Source organism: Anarrhichthys ocellatus, unplaced genomic scaffold (genome assembly GCF_004355925.1).
Source record: "Anarrhichthys ocellatus isolate YVR2014 unplaced genomic scaffold, GSC_Weel_1.0 scaffold14, whole genome shotgun sequence".
In the NCBI taxonomy this organism is placed as follows: Eukaryota; Metazoa; Chordata; class Actinopteri; order Perciformes; family Anarhichadidae; genus Anarrhichthys; species Anarrhichthys ocellatus.
The window spans coordinates 9,138,136-9,158,771 of NW_022280044.1; positions in this window are offsets into that span (position 1 = coordinate 9,138,136).

Consider the following 20,636-nt stretch of genomic DNA (forward strand, 5'->3'; position numbering starts at 1 on the left):
GCTTCACAGACTTAAACACTCCAGCCAGACAGAGACGGCTAGCTTTAACGCACCTCGCAACTCTCACTAATGCTTTGACGGCGCACTGTAATGCTCCCACTTAATCTCCTCTGGCTGTGAGGAGAGGATGTTCTCACCTGTAAGACCAACACCGGAGGACTTAATGAATGTGTGAGAGAGAGCAGGGAGCTGGATCGATGATGACGATGATGAATGACCGTCCTTAATAAGCGTCTCAGATATGAAATTTGTACTGGCATAGACTTGAGATAGATGAGATAACTCCACTTCCAGTAAAACATCGTGAGATACGTCACCTCAAGAACTTTCTCTCAGGTGAAGAAAACAAATGTGCCGTGCTAAATAAAACGGTGCATATTGTGCATCCTTGGAGCCCATTTTCCCCCTCAGGGAGTCGAGAGAAGCCACTCTACACAAGATTGCTTTCCATCCCCACAACAGTCCGTGCATCATAACCTAATCATGAAATTGGCAGATGGTCCAAGGTCTTCTGGACCAAGGTGAAAAAAATTCAGTTTTCCTTTCCACTAACGAAGCAGAGTATTTGGTGCCGAGATGAAGAGTGCCATCTCTCAGACGAAGGCGAGTGACTGTGCACAAAGCTGCAAATAAGACTGGGAGAGTGTTCATTTGCGAGCGCATCTCCCATCGCGCTGAAACATTCCAGTTATAACGAGGCCTCTCACTTTGGCATTCCGGCTCTGAAAGCACTCTCCTCGTGACAACACTCTGCTCAGCTCTTTATCTTCGAGCTTCTCCAGTTATGAATTTTAAATATGGAGGGCTAAACAAAAATGAGGAAATGCATGAATAGAGCTATAGTTCATCAGATGAAGTAGATCTTACTGTCTTCAGAAATGTATACACAGTTGAATGCCTGCTGGATTTAAAGCTTGTTGAACCCTCCTTTATCCTTTAATGTTGTGGATCTTGTACATTTGAATCCGCCAGTGGTGGAATGTAATTAAGAACATTTACTCTAATATTGCACTTCTGTGCAATTTTGAGGTTTTTGCACTTCACTTGAGTATTCACATTGGCTTTGATTCATGTTCTTTTCAAATACTTTTACTTTAAGGGTGGAATATTGTACTTTTTACTCTGTTTATGTGTTACTTTTAAAAATAAGATTTCAAACCCAAAGCCTATATAACTTAAAGAAAATACACATATAACAATTAAACTCCTTTCCGATGAGTAAAGCTCACATTTAGCTATAACATGATTACAATTTGAAGAGTTAAATTTATACATTTAACTATAAAACAAGGAATCTCTGTGTGTGTGTTCTTCTAATATCTCGAGAACCGCTCATTAGATCTTCTTAACCCTTGCTGGGCGTTTTGCTGGAGTTTCTTTGGGTGCAATTTGGACCCGTCAAATATTGCCGAATAAGTGAATAGTGCTGTTTGTAATAATAGGGGGCGGAGCTTCGTCCTCAGCGGGGCTTCACAGTCCCCGGCTCATTGGCTGCTCTTCACTTTTGCTGCTGGATGCTGGATGTACTAAAGTTACAACCCAAATTCTTCTTCACTTCACTGCAGCACATCGGGGACCGGGAGCCAAGCGGCCCTCCTGTTCCAAACAGGCACTGCACTGTAGTTTATAATTAATCATGGAGAATGATGTGATGAGAAGTGCTTGATACAGCTGTTGCTCACTAACACCACCACTTGTATGAGAAATGGAAAAATGCCCAGGGCTGGTTACCAGCGTCAGTGGAGAATACACCAAGTCTGCACAGTGGTTACGTAACACACACACACACACACACACACGCACACGCACACGCCTATTGCTACAAGCACATAAACTCATGATGTCAAAAGGATTGCATTTGCTGGCTCTATGCAAAAAAAATCCCACAACCCATGTAATGAATATAAACTAGCCAAAAAGATCAATATAGATATCTTAGTTTTCATCTTCTCAAGGTTTTTGTCTCAGCCTTGAAAAACATCACAGCCCCGTATCTGACCTCTCAGCAACTCAAGGATGCATAATGCAGGATTCTAGAATTCTGAGATAGAAAGTCAGAATTCCAGAATTCTGAGATAGAAAGTTGAAGTTATGAGATAGAAAGTCAAAATGATGAGATACTTAAACACACAGTCATAGAAGCAGCTCTTTGGCTGGTTACTGTACGCTTGAAATGGAAATGTATTGTGAGTACATTGAAGACTACTTTAAACGTGGCTTTAAAACACATGAAATACTTCACGTGGGATTGTGCAAACGCACCCTTGAAAGGATTTTAAGCATTGAACAAAGTTATTGTAATAACTTGTGTTTGATATTTGTCTTTGATATTTTCTTTAATAGTTTGATCTTTGATAGAGTAATGTGGGTTTCTTCACCCTAAATTAAAAGGATTTAATTTATAATAACAGAAATGTGCTTAAATATATTTTTACATCTATATAACTGCATGTACAATATTTTTACACTTGAATAAACAATAATCAAATGCAGAGACAGTTATTTACCAATATGTTAGGAGTAGTTACATTTACACAGTCTTACATTTACAACCGGCCATTTTAGGTGACCGTGATGCTGATGTGGCCCAGAGTGAAAATGAGTTTGGGACCCCTGCCCTACAGGGAGCATCGGCTCATCTAGATGCTCCTTCCAGCCTCCCTGACTCATCTCAGCAGGCAGAGGTAAGGCAGGCAGAGAAAATTGGAAAATAAAAGTTAAATTAATAATGCGTCCCGCGCCCGCTGGCATGGGGAGGCAAGGTTTTGGAATATTGATGAGCTGAGTGCAGCGGGAGTGACTCATCTGGAGCTGGAGATGAAGGAGAGCGTAACACCTACTGTACAAGTCATGACTTTTATTTTCTCGAACACAGAATCTCAAAAACAGACGAGAAAAAAATCACGTTATGAATTTTCATTGATTCACCGAGAATCTCTGCCCTTATTATGCTGCACATGCTTAGCAACACAATCAAGTTGAACTGAAATTTGAATTATCTTTCTTCCTTAATATAAATAATACCACAGTGCATATTCTTCAGAATAGCAGCAGATTGATTGACAGTTAAGAGCCAACACTCCTATGAATGTTGATACAAGATCTCCACCAGGAGGGTCATGCGTTAGCTCGCGTGTGTCCGTGTGTTGGGGTGCTAAGAAAATATTTTGATTTTCATGACGTTAGATTTGCTATATAAGGAAGTTCTCTTTATTTTCAATAAAATCAGATATGTCACACAGCACATTCAATATAAATTCAGTTTTCAATTGAATTGTCAATGAAATATCTACAAGCCATAACACAAGTGACCACAAGGCAATCGCTGCAGGTATGAATAGATTTGATGCAAAACATTCTCAGGCATGTATTTTAAATTTTTTTGTTGTTTATTCGTCACATGTAACATGTAAAGTGTGTCAATAAAACAATACCCATATCAGCAGCGAACGCATCAAGTTATGCTCAGAGCAAGGTAGATAGAAGTCCAAGACACTATAGCTATCGGCTAATACGCAATAACCTATGTTTGATAATTGCTTCGTATAATGCATACTAAAATAATTCACTGTCTTGTTTGAAATGTTCCTATTAACATAATCTGCCCGTAGCTGTGACGTACAGGGACGGGTCGCCCAGCTGTTTCTTACAATAACAACTCACTAGCACTGTTGTAGCCAGTTGACCACACAGCAGACTCCTAAGTGACGTGTATGTGTGTGTGTTTATGAGTGTGTCAGGATGAAAGGATTACTTAGTGTGTGTTTGTGCAAGACGATCGCACACGATGAGTTTTCCTCATTTGGAAAGTGTGCGTGTTGTTGGGTGGATGCGGTTACTTACTCACCCATAAGCCCCTTAAAGAATATGTATAATATATATATATATATATATATATAATACAACGATGAGGAATAGTTAAATCAGTGTCAGAGGAAGATGCATCGTCAGGCGGATCTTTAGGCAACATATTCAAGTCGCTGTAAATACTTTCAACCAGGACTCAGCAGGAAAGAATAACAGGATCCATGTTTAACCATTTTATTAATCTATTAACAGCATGGTTTATGGGATATTGTTGGACCTGATGTTTTTATTTGGTTATTGAAAGTTATTTTATACACATGAGGCAAACTGAGTATTTGAGATTTTACTCAACTTGAATTACTTTGGGTGATTCTTTCTTGACAGTGCATGGTGATAAGATAGGCTCTGCTCTCAGACTCTTTCTGGCTTCACTTTATGCAAAGTCAGCAGCAAATTATGGAAATGTGTGTGCTCTGGGGTTATAAAACTCTAATGGCACCTTTACATTTAAAATTGCAAATAAATTGCATTGAGGTTTATGGAGAGGCAGAGTTATGATTAATGACAATGTTAAAGTCAAAGGTGGGCTTTTTCAATTTTATTTGCAATGTCACACATTTGCCACAGAGGGCTTTATAATCTGTAAATAAAGATAGTAGATAGCAACTGCATGCCTTTATTTTAATCTGGAGAGTCTGGAGTATCCCTTTACACCGTCCTCCCAGCCAGGGCTCTGTGTGGTGAACGGGACACATCCATTATAGATAGGCAGTAATGCACCCTTTGCCTGAGTGCGCTCCCGAGTGGCACCATTAAAGATGAAAATATTCTAGGCTGCGCTCACTGCAGCATCAATTAATTACCGTGGCTTTTCCATGAATTCTGGATACCCCGCTTCAAAGTTTCACTTTTTTACTAGTACGTCTTTAGGAGGGGTATGAGGAGTGCTATGAAGAACGCTGCCCAGAATGTGTTAGTAGGAGAGCTGAGCTGGATGAGTCATCCAATTATTGATTCCTCTGCCGACTTCACACTGAGTGAAGGAGGGATCGGAGGAGAGGGTGAACACCTGCTTGACTTGCAGCTAATCGGCTCACTGATCATTCCATCTATGTCCTCAATTCTTATCTCCTTCCTCATGTCTACTTAAAATGTCTGTCCTTTCCTTCAACCTAGATTTTGTTGCCTTCACACCTTTGCGTCTGTCTTGTAACCTGATGCTGGATTCACACCATAGTTTACTAATAAAGGGATAGTTCAGGTACGAATGGTTTCATTTTTATATGTAAGTATGAATGTCAGTTTTCAGTTTCAAGTCTACCTCCCGGCAGAAAGATTGATCAACCTCTTTAACTCCACTGACCTCAACGACAACTCATCAACTTATCGCAGAACTTTATTCTAAATTTCATAATAGTGGATATTCCAAATATTCCAAAGTGTGCAGTGCTAGTGATGTTGGCATCATAATGTTGAGTTCAATAAATAAAACCGGAGTCAAATGCCTGGTATGTGTACTTAAAAAGTGATTCTGATTCATTCATACTTTCTTGACAGGACAGTTATTTAGAAAAACTCAATGTGTGATTGTCACTGTCTCCTCACGTGGAGGGCCCCAAGGCCCTGCTTTAGGACAAACATCTTCAAAGAACTGAAACTTCCAATTGTATGCAGATGACACCCAGATTTATATTGACTTAAATGTTCTCAAACTTGATCATTGTTTAATTACAGTTAGATTTAGGCGTTATTGGGCCATCTAGAGCAGTGAAAGCTGGGAGGGTCAATATATTTTTATGAATTCAATTTTTTTCAATAGTACTTTTACACAGAAAGTGAATATTACGTGGCAATAAAGCCATATGATTTTTTTTCGGAAAAACAAGGACAATTTTTCTGAGCTTTTGCACCACGGATAAAGGCAACAGCCAATCACGTTGTGCAGAACGGAAATATTCAAAACGTACACCAAAGTGTAAAATAGGGAGGCCTTGTAGTGAAAAACCAAGATGACAAAGTTCCTTACTCCTTTCAACCTTGACAAAGGCAGCACATACCAGACCCAATCTTTTTGTGATTACGTTTCACAATAAAAGCTCTAGACACGTACACTGTGTAACCGTTCAACACAGAGACATTCGTTCAGAGCAGTTTGCTGAAAGGAAACTCAATAAAATAGCTTACAGAAGCTTAGGCTACAGTTTAGCTCAGACAGACTGCCTGACGCTGCTCCGGTTCATTAGGATCCAGGTAGTTTGTCCTCTGCCTTTGCGACTCTATTCAAATCTTTAATTACATTTTTTCGCTCTATTTAATTTAATTGAAAAAAAAGGTTGTAACTGTTGCAAATTCACATAGCTGTCAATATGAATAGATTTGATACAAAATATTCGAAGTGCAAGTATTTCGTTATTTGTGTTGTTTATTCATCGCGCCCCCGGTGAATGAAGGCTTCAAGACTGAGCTTAAATAATAAAAAGCCGGGAGTCAAAAGAGACTAAATGCACCCTCTGACCTGTGGATGACCTCTGTTCCCTTTGTGCACCATGATCACTCCTGTGCTGTTTTACTATTTCACTGTTTCAAGATTCCCCCATGCCCCTTCAAAGACCAGCAGGTGTCTGTCTCTGCGGGAACCTGGGCAAATGTTGTTGGAACACAGACAGTTCTCGTGACAGTGTCGAGGTCCCCCTTGAACTCTGTCACCACTGTCCTATAAAAAATATACACATATATGGCCTGTACACTTTCAAGATTCCCTAAAGCCACCATTTTCCTTGATTTACCCACACTGGTAGATCCAAAATCCATCTCAATAGATACGGGTCAAATTTGACCCGAAACAGCCTCAGTGTACAAAAATGTGTAGCACCTGTTCAAAAGTATACAATTTTAAAATATTTTCATATTTGTGTATTTTGGGTCACTTTAGGAAAAGTCATCAAATTTCAGGCTAAAAGAATGACGTTTAGGGTATTTTTACTGCTGTCAAATGTCAAAACGGGTCAAATTTGACCCTAACAGTATGTAAGGGTTAAAGGAAAATAAAAGGAGAAAACTGGATTTATTTCAGCATACTGTAAGTGTAAAACCTGTTTTTTGTCTGTTCATCTCTCACCTTCTCTGGTCCATCTTTACAGACGCGTAACAATGGCGCGAGATAGTGCTTTGCTATTTGGCTCATCAGCTCTACTCCCTCTCCTGCACCTGCTGAGGCACCCAATGCTCCTTTCCTCTCCCCCTTTCTCCCTTTTTCTGTTTTTCTTCCCCTCATCATCATGTTGTTCTCCCACTGTCATAAATTACTCTGTTAGACATTTTCCCTGTTTCCTCTGTCACGACTCCCATTATGTGTCTCCCCCTCATCCTTTAATTTTCGCTCTCTACCCATTTATCCACAGTCTTTTTCCACCCTCTTTTTCCATTCTAGTAAATAGCATTTTCACCCAAAACTCTGATTATTTATTCTCCAAATGAATAACAATTCACAACAATTTTCTTTTTAAATGGACATGATATATTGTGACTCTTTCCGGATGGTACAGACTATGGATGATTTGCTGATGGTGATCTATAATCTGTATCTTTTATTGCAATGATATGGCCTCAGGTAGCTTGAAAGCACACACACACACACACACACACACACACACACACACACACACACACACACACACAATGGCTTAAAGTCACAGCCTGCCTCTACTGTATTCAGTGTTGCTGTGCAGAAGCTAATGTTGCCCTTTAGCTGATTGCTATCTGCTCATTTGGTTCATTTAATATGTAATAAAAGGCTTTCTCAGATGGACGGCTTGAAAATACACACTCTCACACACACACACACACACTGGATAGTGATCGGACAAAAACCAGAGGATCTCAGTCTTTGACAGAAGTCAATACTAAGCTGTTTGCTATGACAACCATTCCCAATACAGGCCCCGAGTGGCCTCTAGACGTGTTTCTCGTACACAGATGTACATTATGACAAAGTTTTATGACCTTTTATCTATCTATGCTCAGTTGTGACAGACATTTCAATACCTCTGGATATTACCTGAGAATAATTCCTTTGCATTTCCCCCAGGAAACTGCGAGGACACCTACCCCTCCAACAGATGAGGCCCAGATTGGAAGTGGATACCAGCAGGGAGACTTTTTAATGAAGTAATACGCACTGGCCCAATTAGCCTCTGCACTGCAGTAATTATCACATGCGCACACATACATGCACTGGAAATAGGGACATCCCATTACGCAGTTCTGACAAACCCAAAGGATTGTGGGACTTATTTTTAAGCTGGAGGAGGTCAAATGTTTCCAATTTGTTCTCTCGGCATATTAATTAGCTGGAACTCGCTTGCATGAAGAATGTGATGTGACAGATGAGTGGTCTGATATCAAACCGCCAGGGATGTGGGGGAGGGGATGGCACATTGTTGGAAAGCAAAACACAGTTTGCTTGGAACATGTGATCGTCATTATCAGCTCATGTTCATGCTCAAGGTGTCAATTATGTTTTTTTTTTCTTTAAATTGTGCTTTGTTTTCATTATTTGAATAAACTTGAGGGGTTGGAGTAAAGTGAATGGTACAGAGGAAAAGTAGAAGTGCTTCATGCACTATCTAACAGGACTTTCCCGTGGAACCAGGAACTTCATGGTGGAAATGCTGCTTATGACATTGGACACACGATCAATTATTGCTTATAGTTAGCAAATTCATTGTGTTATAGGCAAAATAATTAGGAAATAATATATGTTAACCTAATATCTGGCATTCAGCCACCTGTATGTCTTGATGGGTTGTCCCCATCAGGCATTGACTTCCGGCTCTTAAAAGTCGAGTCAATGCAGAACTGCCTTAAACTTGCATTCTTTGTAACGGCCATCAGGGGGCGACTCCTCCGGTTGCAAAAATAAGTCTGATTGTATTGAAGTCTATGAGAAAATACTACTTCTCACTTGATTTATTACCTCAATAAACATTGCACTCTGAAGTTTATGGTCTCAATTACTAGTTTCAAGTCTTCTTCAATACAGCTTGATGAGTAAATTATGAACCAATTTAGCGTAAAATAGACAATACAGATTAAATACAGTCTACGGTCCCCATCCATCCCTTTTAATACCCTTTGGAGCCCTCAATGAACTCGTACCATCAAGCACTACAGCTACGCACACAGGTGACGTCAATTGAGTCCATAAGGCTTCAGTGTGTAGGCCTTCTGGTGGAGATTGGGACCGGGCCCGTGAGAGCAGAGAGAGAGTAAACAAAGGGAATGTACTGCACACATACAGTACATACGGGAGGAGGTGGGGATGGAGCGATGGAAGGGAGCGGTCTGTGTGAGTCAAAGCAAAAATGAGATGACAGAGTCAGGGAGGCAACGACTAGACTGGCTGACTGGCCCTTTGGCATCTCTTTAATTAAAATAGATTGGAGATGGAGAGAAAGAGAGAGGGAGGGGGGGGGGGCTGGGGGGGGGGGACTTTTACTGTGGAAACCGAATTTGGGTAGATTGAGATCTTGAGTCATCTTAAAGGGGGAGAAGGATGTACAGTATTTTCTATGTTCCCTTACTGTTTTACACCACAGTACAGTAGCTCTTTTTACACTGTCTAATATTGAGACCTCTGCTGTGTTTAACTTATTTTGTATGAAGTATTCATGAAAGTAAATTTGTTTAATACATACGTTTCAGTTATACTCAGTATAGAGTTATGTTATGTGGAGATAAGATTGTATAAAATGTAAGCTTTTCCACTTAATTATACAGACTGGCAAAAGCATATGCGCTCAATCACTGAGAGGATATAGGCAGAAACATGTGTGTGTGTGTGTGTGTGTGTGTGTGTGTGTGTGTGTGTGTGTTTTACCTGTCTTGTGGGAATATAAATCTGTTAACATATTCACATCGTGGGGACTGACCTACCTTATGGGGACAAAATGCAGGTCCCCATAACGTAGATCATTTCAGTTTTAGGGTGAAGACTTGGTTTAAAGTTAGGTTATGAGTTAGGATTTGGTAGCGCTTATGGTTAGGGTCTCCAGGTAATAAATGTATTGTCCCCAACATTGATGAAAGCACACCTTTGTATGGGTGTGTGTTTGTACTTTTACATCTATCTTTGTGGGGACCACTGAGTGTTCAGAGTGAGGACATTTGTTCTTACCTCTTCTAAGGCCTGTTTGAGGGTTCAGACTTGAACCCTAAACAAATTAAGTTTCGATTAGGGTAAGGGTTGAAGTTAGGCAGTTAGTTGTGATGGTTAGGGTAAGGGACTAGGGAATGCATCAATGAGTGTCCTCACAAATATAGAAGGATGTGTGAATGTGTGTGTGTGTTTACATGCTCACCCACATGCATGTTTCGTGTGTGTGTGTTTCGCGACTGATTGCAGACAACGAAGTGAAGGTCTGTCGATATTGTAACCTGGCAGCTGATGCACACCGCAGAGCTTTGGAGGGAGGCTGGGAGCAGTTCATCACTCACACAGGATGGGGGTGATTACTTTGCTGCTGTATTCTGGGTCCTGGATCTAAATATAGAAGTTGCGCTGTGGAAGGGCCGCGCTGCCTTCATCATGGTGATGAAGGCATGTGGTCGTCATTGATTTATCAGCAGGGGCCAGACAGCATTTTCACATTCATGCAGACAACGCTGTGCTTTACATTTACACAAGCTGCATACATTAACTCAGCGTTAAAACACACACAGTCACTCAGATGCTCCAGTTAGGTTGAAGTTTGATTTGAACTTTTTCCTGCTGCAAGCAAATATGGATTTCTTTGTTAGGTCACTTTCACACCTAAACAGTTTGGTCTGTTTTTATCGAACCTTGGAGGCCTAACCAAACCGCTTGATGGGTCTCTAACATTACATGTGAAGAGATGCACTGCAGTGTTTAGGGCCTTGATAGTAAATGTATATGATGATACAAATAAATGACACTAGACAAGGTAATTAATGGAGGTGTTGGTTTATACTGTAAAATCAACTTTGCAAAAGCAACTTAGTATTACAGCATTTTATTCCATTCAATTTTAGGCTTAAATAGTGCTGCAGGGATTACGTATTTTTAAAGGTCAACCAAGAAGTTATTGTCTCACTGATTCCCTCAACAGACAGACAGTGGGATTTTTTGGGATTTGGATTGTTGTTGCTGAAAATAAACTCTGTGCCAAAAACAAGTTCATGATACTCTCACGTTTTGTTCAGAAAAACAATATTAATAATCTGGTCATTAATAATATTAGCATTATAAAAAAAACATTAACTTTGAGAGGAGGGAAAATGAAGTGCAAAAATTCGGACATATTTGGGGGTTTTATGACTCATTTCTGCACCACTCTAGGGATATCTCATTTGGTAATTCCAGGCAAGACTACACCGAAATGTAGTGATACTTTCCAGGTTGTAGGATCACAGTATTATTGTGGTCACATAGTCGTCATTGTGCTATTGATCGGTTAAGGAAGGCCAAAGAGGTGTCTCATCTTATTTTATATAATCTGAGCCTGTAAGAGGCCGAAGGGAACTACTCCTTCCTAATATGGCAGAATTAAGTGTTGGTCTACTAGAGTGGGATATATCTCAAAGGTTAAACTGTCTATAAAATATAATATAATCCTGCCAACAAGAGTGTTTTGAAGAGTGTGTAACAAACAGATTTGATGTACTGACAAGTACGGTGACATTCTGCTCACCGTGCACGGATGAAATTGACACCGAAATTAATTTTCAACAGCTGACAGAACCGCTCCTTCAAACAAGCCATGATGATCACACAGCAAAACAAACCCTGGTACGTAGTTGAGAGCAGCACTTCTCTCTGTTTGAAGGGCCATCGAGAGGATCGTTCCCACAGGCAGTGGGATGATGTGAGGTTTCCACCGGGGTTTGTGTAATCTGTTGCTAGAAGTGCAGAGCAGAAGAGGCAATATGATCCCGACTGTTGCCAGGCAGGTTTCGAACATGTCTGGTATGTAATCAAGCATCTGCTCACCGGGAGTTGTTTTTTTGTGCTATTAGATTTCACATCAATGTATTTTTTTGGAACTGTTGAAAAAGATACATTGTAGCAATGTCATTCTTCTGAGCTTTTGCATCGTGAATAAAGGCACCATCCAATCACACGGTGTGTAAACGGACATATTCAAAATAACAAGGAGGCTCCCTAGTCCGAAACCAAGACTGCAAACTTTGTTGGTTCTTTCAACCTTGACAAAAGCAGCACAGACCAGATCCCCTCCCTCAGTTTTTACCTTTCACAATAAATGCCCTCGACTTACGCCCTGCGTAACTTCATAGGAAGCTTAAATTCCCTCAGAACATTTAACTAAAAGGAAACTCAATAAAATAAATAAAAAATGTAGGCTAGCAGTACTGTTACCAAACAAAAGTACCCAAGTAAAAGTAAAAGTAGTCGTCATATAACTAAGTATTTACTGAATCAAAATACTTGAATAGCCAGTAACTGAAATCATTAAATAAATATATATTAATATATATACATATCTGTCTCCCCCCCCCAAAGTCTTTTTTCAATTACATTCTTCGCTTGTAATTTTTAAAATTACATTATTGGCGGCATGTCGTGTGCATGTCCTCAAAAGACGGTGTCTGTTATTTCCAACATTAAATATAGATCGTGTCAACATGTTAAACTTTGATTCGTATAGATGTCCTAATTCCCAGCTCCCATCACAGACAGCATGTTTCATTCCTAATTGCCTATTACATAGGCGACAGGTGTGTTCACTTCTTCACTGTGACCCGAGGGAAACCATCTGTGGTTGAAACATTGTAATCAGTCATGACCACATGACAGAAAGTAGTTTGTCTTTTTTTTTTTTTCGTCGGCATAATTTGGTCTCTACTTTTTTGTCTCTCTTGACAATTTACTGACTCACATGTAGCTGAATAAATTTAACTTGTTGCTCCCCACCTCTGCCAATAATGTTGTGTTCAGGTGCTAATTAACAAATGCCTCATCATCTCCTCTCACTAATACAACATATACCCGCCCTCCCTCCTCCTCCTCTTCTGGCCACCTCAGCACTGAGATAGAACGGATTCTACGAGCCTGTGCATTGAACTTATCACACATTGAACCCGCTGCTGATCGATGTGCTCATGGGCTCTGAGTGCATGCTAGTGATTATCTCAATGTTCAACCAACTTCAGTTTTGTGGACGAACTGCTACTTTACTTAGAAGAAATGTATGCGCTACAAAGTAAAAGGGGTTGCAATGGATTCACTATTCACACGTGTGTGTGTGTGTGTGCGTTGCCATGAGTGTGACAGGCCATCGGTAATGGTTGGATCCCTGCACTGCCAGGTGGCCCTTTGGGAAGAGAAAAGACGCAATGTGGCAGTGATGGAGTGAGGTGTCCTCGAGATTGTGTGTGAATGCATGTAAATGAATGACCGTGCATAGCTGGTGGGTTATACTGGTTTGTTGATGTTGGAGTGACAGCTGGCTGATTCATCTGCTTGGTTGGGATAAAAATGCCACCCAGCTGTACTGACCAGAGGAAGCATACCACCATCAGAGCTTTAGTAATCCACCCTCTCTGCTCTCTTTTTCTCCTCAACTCTTTATCTTTGATTCCATCATTATAGCTGTAAACCTCCCCTCCTTTCTGGAAATGTGCATTATGTAAATCTCTGTACCCTTCTGTGTCCCTCTTCTTATCTGTGTTGTGTTCATATCCAGCTGCTCTGTGACTCATACCACTAACTGTGTGCATACGTCTGTCTGTGCCATATTTAGTTCATTTATCTTTGTGAGGAGAAAAGGTCTTCACAGTAATAGTCTGATGAGAAAAACACTCTACAATACTACTGTATCATAATAGTACTGTTAAATTAAAGAACATATTTAGGATACAAAATATATAGCATTTAATTCAACTTTTACACATGTGGAATGCATCAGCAACATGAGCCCTCAAACAATTATAAATTATAAACATAACGCAATTTTATACAGTTTTTACACACCACAATGACACTATTTTGCTCGGCCGTGGTTGTTGACGTTCTCATCCGGAGAGTGAGTTCAGTTAGTTTGTTGTTGTACCCACCTGTGTGAACATCACTCTGATGATGTGATTTCCTTACATTCTCCCTTCTGTGTGACTCATGTGTGCGTCTGAGTGGCCCGTCCTCTCCCATCATTTCATCTGATGAAAGAGGAGGTCGTGGGGCTCAGGCTCCAGCTCTTTGGTGACACCTAGAACTTACTTCACACCCACCCGGATCCGTCTTTTTCATATATTTTCACATTCGTCATTTCATTTTGTTTTATGGGTTGCCTGTATTGTAATTGTATTATGTTGGTTTCTCCTGTGTATGCTCCTGTCTGTCCATCCATGCCTCCTCAGTTTCTCTTCCTGATGTTTCTTCCATGTTTACCCCGTTAAAGTGTTGTTTTTTTTCCTCGAAGATTTTTACCGTATCCAAAGTGAGGGTCAAAAAGGAAGGCAGGAGTTGTATGTCAATGCTGTACAGAGCCCCCTGAGGCAAATTTGGGATTTGTGACATTGGGACTGTATGAATAGAATGTACTTGACTTGATTCCATCTGCTGTAGGTTCAACTTCTCTGCTCAAAGCAAAATATAACCAGTCCACTCAGCCTCTCTGTCCCAGTATAACCAGTCCACTCAGCCTCTGTGTCCCAGTATAACGAGTCCACTCAGCCTCTCTGTTTTTATTGTTAAGAGTTTTCCAATTATTTGCGATAGTTTGGCTTTTGCAGTATTTTATAAAAGGCTTAACCAGGAAGTAATGTACTGTGTACGGACACAGAAACAGTCCACACTCATAAGTTATATGTCTACACGGTCGGATGAAACCAGCTGTCTTAATTACACTTTTTTATATACATGTAACTGGACTTACCAGAAATCATTGGTCCTCACAAGGATAGGGAACACAAATGTGTGTGTTAAGTGTCTGTTATGGTGTGCACATGTGTGCAGAGTGACTGTCTTCTTATTGCTCAGACAGGAAATCCATTCTGTCAGTCTCCTCCCTAATTGTCAGACCACACACACACACACACACACACACACACACAGACTGTACATGCTCATAAAACCACACAAGCGGCCACACAAGATCCCCAACACATGAAAAATCTGAGACATAATGCACAAACACACATATAGATTGCTCTAATCTGTGCACATTAAAGCCATTAGAGGAAACACTATCTCTTTCATCAGTGATTATAGCAGCCATATACCAGAGCAGTGATGCCGCCTTTTGCAAATCCAGAGTGCTTTAGATCATCCGAGGGGAGCTGACCCTTTCCTCTGCCATTAGAGACTAAACTCTACATGTTATTGTCAAGACACAAAGAAATTCACTGCTCTCTAAAACCCACAGCAGATAGCGAAAAGCACTTAAGCCTAATTAGCCCGAGTTGTACGCCAACGTTTCAGCAGACAACACCAGATGGTATATTTCTTTTTTTTGTCACAGTTAAGGGAGGTGTTGATTGACTGCACACTACATTATCCTACTCATGTCTCCAAAAGGATTATTAAACCTTAACACGGACACTTTTCTACACGGCTACACTTTCTGATATCACCTTCGGTAGATTCTGATTTTGTAGCTTGAGTTAAAAGAATACAGTTTATTCATGAAGCTCAAAATCATGACAGAAGTTATCTCGAGACACTTTTCATGTAGAGCGGGTTTAGATTGTACTCTGTGATTTAGAGAAACCCAACATCCCCTGATGAGCGAGCTTTTGTGTGACAGTGGCAGGAAAAAAAACGTTCCACTGGTGAGGCTGAGACAGAGATGCACTTCTCCCTAAAATGGTAAATAAAATAAGAAACATTTATTCTGACAATTTCAACTCTGTAATCCCAGATTTCAATGACCTTAATGAAATTAGAAATACTCCTAAGAGAAGGAGACAAAGGTATATATTACTGCCCAATTAGCATCAACATGCCATAACTTGAGGGACAGTGAATGACCTAGACCAGGGGTCTCAGACTCATTTTCACTCTGGGCCACATCAGCATCACGGTCGCCTCAAATGGCCGGTTGTAAATGTAAGACTGTGTAAATGTAACTACTCCTAACATATTGGTAAATAACTGTCTCTGCATTTGATTATTGTTTATTCAAGTGTAAAAATATTGTACATGCAGTTATATAGATGTACAAATATAAAAAAAATGACTCTATCAAAGATCAAACTATTAAAGAAAATAGCAAAGACAAATATCAAATTCAAGTTATTACAATAACTTTGTTCAATGCTTAAAATCCTTTCAAGGGTGCGTTTGCACAATCCCACGTGAAGTATTTCATGTGTAGTAAAGCCACGTTTAAAGTAGTCTTCAATGTACTCACAATACATTTCCATTTCAAGTGTACAGTAACCAGCCAAAGAGCTGCTTCTATGACTGTGTGTTTAAGTATCTCATCATTTTGACTTTCTATCCCATAACTTCAACTTTCTATCTCAGAATTCTGACTTTCTATCTCAGAATTCTGGAATTCTGACTTTCTATCTCAGAATATCTCAGACCTAGACACACACACACACGCGCGCACACACACACACATACATGTGTGTTTGTTTAAATAACTATCCACTTGTATACCTTTGTATTTTGAGAGAGAGAGTGGCACACAGGTTTACAGAAACAACAATTTTAACAATAAATATGTTCTTAAAGTCTCCATATTACCATGTTCTCATTACGATAACACTTTATAATAAAACTTAATACTTTAACATTTCATAACAACAAAATTCTCTGCATGGAAAAACCACACTGTATAACAATGTGACATTTTAACTTAAAGTGAGCCTCCTCAGGGTCAATAAGAGGTTGGAGCCATCGCTGCTGGCAGTAACTGCTCTTACCTTCACTAGCCGAGCCTGCGTCCGTCTGTCTGTCCAATTACTGCAGGAGATCATGAGGCGAAGCCAGAAAGCAGCACAGGTAAAGCATCTCAAACGCATGTTGAAAGTATATATTAAGGTTTATAATGACGGGTAAAACGGTGTGGTGCGTGTGCCTGACATCACAATATATAATTTCTCTGTCAAAAATGTTAAAAGATTTAAAAGTTTGCCAACACAGTAACAGCTGATATAAAAAGTCATGCAATGTCTCAAACACAGTAAGTAGCAGAGTGGCAGCTGACTGTTGTAATCATGTTTAAAGCCAGTGAAGCGAGCACGGTTTGCATCTAGTTTTGTCGGACTCACTCATGTGTGTGACTCCAGTGCTTCACATACAAAACGTAATTGAAGAAATTACAGTTGTGACACAACGCATGCGGATGGCTGCTCCTTTCTTTGAATATCTCCCTGCTGTTGCCGGCAGCACCTCTGAGATTCAGCTGCACTCAGTAAACACATTAATTAGAGGAAATGCTCTTTTTCTTTAATTCTGCTCAGCATAATGTGGGATGCACATTTGGGACGTAAAGCAATAATCATTGCACAAATACGAATTATGCTATTCTAATTCCTCCTTTTAATTGTTCCATTTGCATGAGAGAGGAATAATGAATAGCATTAAGTCAATGTGCCTGACAGGATTTGTACTCATGACATTTGTTTTAATAATTACATTGTCCCTATTCATTGATATCATGGTATCCTCTTTTTCATATTGACATTTTTGGAAACACAATTACTACTTTTTTATTTAATAAAAGATGGAAAGATCAACCAATCTCATGTCTGCGTGTGTGTGGAGTTAATTAGCTTAGCATAAATTAATGATATAAATGAATTATTCTTATCAATCAATCAATCATTATTTTTTTCCCCCTTTTGATTCATGTCTCTGCTCGTTATTCTTGTTAATAAATTCGCTTTTGGGAATTATTTGAATGGATATCTGGAACCTTGAATGTGAGCTTTGGTCATTTTATCTACAGTAGCCCGTGTACCAGATTACAGACCTGGAGGCTTCGCTAAACTCTGCTCATGTGAGGAGAACACCGTCCATGTGATGGAGGCCGGTGAAGTAAAGCGTCTCTCTCCCCCCCACCCCCCCCCTCCAACCATCTTCTTTCTATCTAACTCACTCTTCTATCGCCTCTATCTCTAAAGAGCTGGAAGTGCTCTCCCCGCCTTTTATCTTCTCTTTTCCCCTCCATGTGTACATTCTTACCATTGCGTCATTGTTTCCCTCCTTTTGCTCTCTTTCCACCTTTCAGCATCCCAAATAAGGTAGCCATGGAAACACAGTCGAAGTGTGTTTGGTGATGAAATAGATTTTGTAAAGGCCATTCAGTGGAGTAGTACCTTACACACACACACACACACACACACGCACGCACACACACACACACACACACACACACACACACACACACACACACTTCTGTGTTCCCATCTCTTCTTTTCTCTCCCTCAAGGGTTAGCCTTAATCTGTTGCCATGGATACCAACATGGGGGGGGGGAGTCCTTCCAGAAGAAAACTTTGTCTTGAGAGCGTTTCAGGGAGATTCCTCTACTGCAGGTTTGTCTTTCGTCAAACTGTAGAGAAACACTGCTGCACCGACCCGAAGTTATCTTAAACAACACGCTGCAGACGGTCTGAGGTCGCCGTTCAAAGCCGTGGCGGCCCGACTGCTGAATGTGAAAAGGTCAATACACAATTCCAGCCAGAGGTAAGTGCCATGAAAGTATTATATTTGGAGAAAAGGGACAGAAAGTGCACAGAGAAGAGGGTTTACGGCGTCTTTCTAGAACCAGGGTTCAGGTGTTCCTTCAGTTTAACGGTGAGGATTTGATTAAAATATCAGAAATAAATTCTGTAGCTCAGGCTAAATGTTTTTGATATTTTATTCTGAGTACAATTAAGCCATTAAAGATCCTATTTGGGAAGTTTGGAGCTTTTATGTGTCTCATTTAAAACGTGAGTATTACCAAAGTATTGTGCTTGTCACTGAATCACCACATTACAATTCCTTATAGCCTCCAAACTCTAGCAGTGAAATCATTACAGATTAATGATACTGAACTCAATTTAGCAGTTTGAGTTAGAGTCTACAGCCAAAGTGACTCTGTGAGGCTGTACTTTGGCAGAGTGGTGCTCACAATTACAATGCCAACAGGATATAAAGCATTTATAATGCTTATATTGTATATTTACTATGAATATCTGTACAGAATTTCATGGCAATGCATTCAAATATTGTAATCTTGACCAAAGTGGTGGATTGACAGACAAAACATCACTATCCCTAGAGCCCAAATATACTAAAAATACTGAAAAACACACGACTATCATGGAGCTTCTTGTTAACAAACAGCTGTTACTGTTTCGTGGATACGAGTTACAGTGTCAACTGTTTTCTCACTCGTGACAGGAGCAGTTGTTCTGCTGTCAGGCTCCGACACAAGAACACACGAAAATACAGCTAAACACAATAGCTGGTGAGGTCTGTTTGTAGCTGCTTCTCATCCAGGCAATTACAGGATTCATTAATATTCAGTGACAGACAAACAAACACACACACACACACACGCACACACACGTTTTTAAGCTGCAGACTATTAGTTGCGCCAAGGACAATCCACATTACTAAGCTGGTGAGGAGTTTCAACAAATTAGCATAACATGCACGAGCGAGGTTAACTCTGTCTTCCTTTCTATTTAACTGTGCAGAGAGAAGGGCCCCTTGAAAGGTTCTGTCAGCTCGATGCCTAATTAAACACTTTGCAGCACTTTGAGAAAAGTGTCTTTTAAAAAAAGCGACAGTGCTTAAGCATACAGAAAAAAAAGGGTTTTGGAACAGATCGAAAACCCTCCACAGGTGTCACTCTGCTTTGTAACCAAGCAGAAAGAAAAACACTCTTCATATCTGTCTTTGGAGCAACAGTTTGTGCATTTTTATTGCTTTATTCCTCACTGCTGAGTTCATTGTCGCCACTCGCTTATGTGGGCAGACAGCTTGTTTTTGGTCAGATTGTATGAAATGTCTCAAACGAAACAGATTGTCTGCATACACCGCCGCTTGTTTTTGAGTTTGAATGAAGTGTTTTACGACGCCTTACAGCCCATTATCTTCTAGACGGGGGGTTAGCTAATTGTGGGTTGTATTCATTCAATCACACAAAACAAGTCATTGCAGACACATGTGTCGGAGATCTGCACTCGTCTGAGTGCACTTTTCTTGTTCTGGTCTATTTTCTCTCACTGTGTTTCATCATGGTGTTATTCAACTCTGATTAAGGCCGACTGCAACCCCCCAACCCCCCACCCCTTCAGCCTCTCCTCTGTAGGTCACATCTGTCAGTAAAATAGCTTATATCTGAGCTTATGGTCTGCTACGTAAAGTAATGTTCCCGTTTCAGTCATCAATTGCGGTCAGTGGAAGGCATTCCTAATCTATAAAATAATTCTCATCTTCACTCTGTTTCATTTCCTCTCCTTGAACTTGCATGATTGTCCTCCCATCACAATCTTATGATCTCTGCCTGGAAGGGGAGCACGAGGTATTACGCCTGAAATGAAAATACATCCCTCGGTCCACAATTTCTTTTTATCTCTTCTTCACTTGAGCACCTTCCAGCATTTATCTACTAACTGGCATATCTGGGAGGCAGGATGGTGGGTTGTCATGGCCTCAATCAGGCACAGTGAAGCACAGAGCCATCCTCTTACACTATCCTCCATCCCCGCTGATGGTCATTGTCTCTTTATAGATACAGCTGGCACCCTGCGTATGTGTGTCATTAAGAACTGGGGGCTTTGCAGAGTTCGCCAGCTGGCCATATCGTATCTATCTGGCCCTGCTTTCTACTGTGTGTTGCCAGCAACA